This window comes from Coturnix japonica, chromosome W (assembly GCF_054131305.1).
Source record: "Coturnix japonica strain WE chromosome W, WE-NBRP24, whole genome shotgun sequence".
Taxonomy (NCBI): Eukaryota; Metazoa; Chordata; class Aves; order Galliformes; family Phasianidae; genus Coturnix; species Coturnix japonica.
The window spans coordinates 14,287,070-14,292,459 of NC_140701.1; the positions used below are offsets into that span (position 1 = coordinate 14,287,070).

Consider the following 5,390-nt stretch of genomic DNA (forward strand, 5'->3'; position numbering starts at 1 on the left):
CCAGAGTTTACGTGGATAAAACCTCAGGGTAACATCCATTTACTTACACGCTACTATTGTTAAATAATCCAAGTCAAGTCTACTTTACTATGAAGTGCGCAACAAGCAGAAGAAGCGAAGAACATCACACTGAGTTCACATTCTTCAAGGTGCAAATCGCAGCTATTCCTGCCCAAAACCTTCTGTTTCTTCAGTTGCAAATAACAGCTTTTCCTTCAGCTGCTCATAATTCTTATAGGCTGGAAGGTCCAAGCGATTGAAACTGAAAACAAAGAGAAACCTTAAGTACTGAACAACAGTTTAAACCACCAAAAAATCCATTAGGAACACAGGCATATGAACTGTCCTGTTCAGAAGGAAGACTGCATTTGTACCCTCTAAAACACCTGTATCTTGACATGCATTTGTCTATGAAAGTGAGAGTTAAAGCACAACAAGCACCTGAGCAGCGATAACTTTCCAGAACTGGCAATGTATTTAGTAACAAGTCTCAGCTAATCTCTCTTCTGTATCTGAAACTTAAAATCTGAGCATCTTCACAAAGCACCAGCATAACTGAGAAACTGAGCAGAAGCTACATTTTCTCCAGTCAAGAGGAAGCATGAGCGTGGCTATTTATTTTCATTGCCAAGATCGAGCGTGGTGATAATGAAAGATCAATCCCAAACTCTTTAAAAAAAGGACAACCTTAAGTACTAAAAGTAGCTTTACGTTTTTAGTGGTGTGCAAATCCATGGCGTTTACAATGGAATCAGCTCCACAACAAAACTGCTTTTCAGAAGTTCAACTATTAGTCAGCAGAGCTTACTGCCATAACCCAGTGTTTTGCTTTCACACAGTCTCAGACACTTCCATAACACACCCACTTCCTAAAATCTCAAAGTAGATTTCCATCCATAAGAACAGAACCACAGCAGAGTTTGATCCTTCGTACTTACCAGGTGTGAATTCCAGGTAACCAGTTTTCCTTTCCAACTTTCTCAATGCAAAATTTTTGGGGTCTGTTGCTCCCTGTACAAAAATCAAACAATGAATTCTTAGGTCGAACTGCCCGTGTATACCAGTAGGTAATACATGACAACAGCGCGTGAAAACAAGACTATAACTACTTGCAGAGCACAAAGACATTTGTCTCTCACTACATCCCTCTGAAGAAATCCACGTAGTGAAATGCATAAATATGAAGCGGTTTTCAAAGAAACTCAACCACTGAATCACATCGTTGGTTTGGTACTGAAAAGAATCTCTGGAGTTTACCTAGTCCTTCCACTCTGAGCAAGCAGGGATACCCAGAGCAGGCTGCCCTGCCAGGACCACGTCCAAACCATGGATCAAGTCACTGATGCAAGGCGTGTTCACATTCCCTCCATTCATTTTTCTGTCACAGCTCTACCAATATGCAAGACTCAGAAAAGATTCCACATAGATTCATTAAAAATACACTTAAAAACACAGTTTGGTCCTTATTAAGAAAAAAGGAAATAACATGAGCATAAAATGCATTAAAGAGGGCTCATTACCCGTGAGGTCAGCAAATCCTCCCACTGGTAATCTGCACATTCCAGTAACGAACTGTAGAAGTCTCATTCTCTTCTCGTTATCTATTTCTTTCACAAACTGAAAGATAATAATTAACACTGATGTAAAGTTTAATATTTATGTGATCACTTCCCCATCACCCCTAGGACAGCTGGATTAGCAGTTATCATTTACATTTACATGCTACTTATCTGTTGAGTAATTCTGACTGTTGCTCACTAAGCTGTAGCTGTGTTCTTGTGAGGAAAAAAGAAGTCTACAAACCTGCCAGATCCACAGTATCTTTCTGCTGGTTCTGGTATCATGCTGGTAGATGGTATTGCCTCTGCCAGTCATTCAGATCAATTTCTTGCATTCCGCATGGGAGCACCTTTAGGGAAGAAAAAGGATCATGAACATGGAAACTACAAGCTACTACTTTGCTTCTACAGCAAGACTATTGTACTTAAATACTACTGTATTTCAAAGACCCGCAATCACAGTACGCTTGGTTTTAATATTAAACTCTTAAACTTCCACAGCAAATAACATCCGTTCACAAAGAAAATGTAGAGTGGCAACAAAGGAGATACCCCAGTCGTGAAAATGAATGTACTTAGACATATAAACCATACTTTCTCATTGCCTAACTGTACCATTCTGTGCTAGAAATACGATGTTCTGCTGCAGAGTATAATTTGCAGAGACCAAAAGCAGCTAAAACCTGCTCCACTCTGTAATTTGACCATCTGCTGATATTTGGTTCTTATCTCCCTTGCTTTCCAATTGCTCACTCTTTAGACACACGCAAATCACATGGTCAAGGATTACAAAAACACTGTTAGCCAAAAAAAATTATGCTGGCAGAATCTTAACCTTAGAAACGTGTAATTTGGTTGCAAAGAAGAAAGTGAAGATGAACACAGTAACCAAATACTAACTGATACATAAGGCTTCTCTCACACATCCTGAAAACAGAACCACCAGCCTCAATGAACTCTGCTCTTCAGACACTGACTGAAATTCAAGTATTACATGTAGCCGCCTGAATCTGGCAATAGTCAAAGAATCCTCTACCTCCAGCTCCTTAGCATCAAAGGACCGCTGTGGCAGAATTTCACTGAAGCCTTCAAAAAAAGCTTGTGTCTGTTCCTCTACGCCTCAGGAAAGTCTCCATTCTGCTACCAGCCTGGAAAAGATACAGAAGGATCATTTAAAATGGGCTACGCTAACCCAAGTTCATCTTTGTTAGTTTGTTTTGAAACGAAGCGTAAGCTGTGTTAAGAAAAATGCTGGAAAGTTCTGGGGATAGAGCACTGTATAACTGTACTCTAATTTTATTTACAACCTTCAATCTGTGCAAACAATTTTAAGTTAAAACGCTATGTTTCCAACCACTCGACTATGGAAATCTTTCCAGATGACTCGTGACAAAAGCAACTGCTTCAGCGCACACTTACAGTAAAGCACACCTACCTTGTGCTGGCCACGCAGGAAGCACGTGACGCAGCTCCAGACTGCTTTCCTGAGGCCCAGCTTCATTTCACGGCCACTCACTCTCTGCTGCTGGACATTCTGCAACGGAAAAGCCACCAGATGCAAATCCCATCCCTTGCAGATGGCATCAGACCTCTGCTCTCATGGCAGTCGCACTCACGGCTCCGGGGGAGAAAGCAGACGTGTGCTTACCGAGCGAGCGCTGTTTGCTGCCAGCTGCTGGTAGGAACCCACGCCTAACCCTACAGTACCAACAGTAACCTATGCCTAACTCTACTATGGGAACAATCAACTACTCCTAACACTACAGCACGAACAGGAACCTACTCCTAACAGGAAAACACCAACAATACCTACTCCTAACACTAAAACATGAACAATAACCTACGCCTAACTCAAGAACATGAACAACTTACCTACACCTAACTAAAACTAAACTAAACACTAAAACCAACAAGAATAACTGGAACGGGGACAAAGAGAGTAAAGATGGGACTGGGTGCCCACAGAACGTGGCTGCAGAAGAGGCCCAAAGGAGGAGCAGATGTTACAAAAATGCCACCCAGCTAATGCCGGGGGCGGGGGCCGCACAGTGGGTAAGGAGCTCAGCGCCTGGACCAGCCACGGTGGAGCTGCAATGGTGCCAACGCAGGGCCTGGCACGGTGGTGTGGTGCCAGGCCAGCTATGCTGCGGGTGGATCCACCTCCATGGGCTCCTCTGCAGGTGGATCCACCTCCATTGGCTCATCCAGAGGCGGATCCACCTCCATTGGCTCCACATGGGTGGTGGTCACCAGGCTGGTGCAGGCATGATGAAAAATGGCTCTCTTACCCCTCCTCTGCCTGATGGTCAAGGTGGGCCCCCTCCTCCTCTTCGGTTCTGGGGCCTCCAGCTCCATCCTCCCGCCTGAAACAGGGAAAACTTCCACCCTCGCCCTCTTCGCTGCTGACATGGCTGTTACATGTCACAGCTGTCAGATGTGAGTGCACTGCGCGCGGCAGCGGTGACCAAGGTGACGTGGAGAGGGTTCTAAAATGGCGGCTGAACTGCTGGCACTGGCGTTCCACATAGGATGAGGAGGGGGCTAGAGGGCAGGGCACGGCACGGGAGCTAAAAGGCGCTCCCTGTGCCCAGCAGGCAGCCCTTCTCTCCAGCCAGCAAAAGGGCACAGAAGAGCCGGCCCTGAGAAAAGGGCCGTCGGCCTCCTTCACCCTCCCCCTCCTTCCACAAGGGAATCCCCCCTTGGGGCTGGGGCACGCAGCACACAGCAGCACACTCAGGGATCTCCTGAAGTCAGTACCAACAACAGCAGGCTCCAAAGGGGACCTAACTACGCCTGCCTGCTGCTACACAGAATCCTGGCTTCCATTTCAGCACCCAGCGCCTCTTCCTGCAGGTCACTTCTGGGCATTCAAACATCACCTACAATAAATACGACCAACTGAGTTCTGAACAAAAGCTTCAGAGTCTCTGAGGGAAGACCTCATTCCCTATGAGCTTCCTCCACAAGGCTGCTTGTTACTCGCCTGGCTTAGAAAGCCCTTGCATTCAACAACCCCAAAATCACACCCCCACTGCTCGCCAGAGCATCTCAGGCAGCCTTGCTGGCAAAGACGGGCTAGGGAAGTATTGCAGGACTCAACTTCCATCTCCTCCTGCCACGAAGCAGGCAGCCGGCAGCCGGGAGCAGGGAGGCAGCATCTGGGACACAGAGCTATCAGCAGAACAGCTGTGGGAGGCTCACACCGAGCCCAGCAACACTTCAGCTGCACCGAGGGGACAGGCACACGCTGGTGCTGTGGCTCCGTGCCCAGGGGCGCAGCTGCCGCAGGGCCAGCCTACATCAGCCCGGGCAGCTTCTGCCAGCTCCCACACAGCTTCTCCCCTTTGCACTTTCTCGTGCCAGGGAAAACCAGGCCAACAGGCAGAGACCTGGTGCGGGACGCAGACTGCCCACCAAGGCCACCCAGTCCAACTGCTGGCCCCGCACAGGAACACCCAAATGCAAACCCCAGCTCCCAGAGCATTGTTCAAATGCTCCTGCAGCTCTGGCAGCTCGCTGCTGGCATCACCGCCCTGGGCAGTGCTTCCACTGCCCTTGCTCCTGCCACAAGACACCAACGTCTGCTTCTAATGCGGCTCCATGATGGGACCCTGTTTGCAATAGAAAAACACACGGAGGCTGCCAGCCACTGCAACACGCGCTGTGAAACCCCTGGCACTGCTGAGTCCGAAGAGCAGATGAGAGAAGCATCTGCCTGCGATGGACGGGCTGCGGAGGGATTGAATCCTGCCTTCGAATCGGGACACCGCAGAGCCTCCCTGGGGACCCAAAGACTTATGGCAGCGCCAACACAGCAGGCAGAAACGCAAC

The 5,390-nt window shown here is 47.8% G+C and overlaps 1 pseudogene; it reads right to left on the reverse strand.

Moving 5' to 3' along the window:
* Positions 1-3,427: 3,427 nt before the first annotated feature.
* LOC146754543 (uncharacterized) lies at positions 3,428-5,043 on the reverse strand (annotated as a pseudogene).
* Positions 5,044-5,390: the final 347 nt, after the last annotated feature.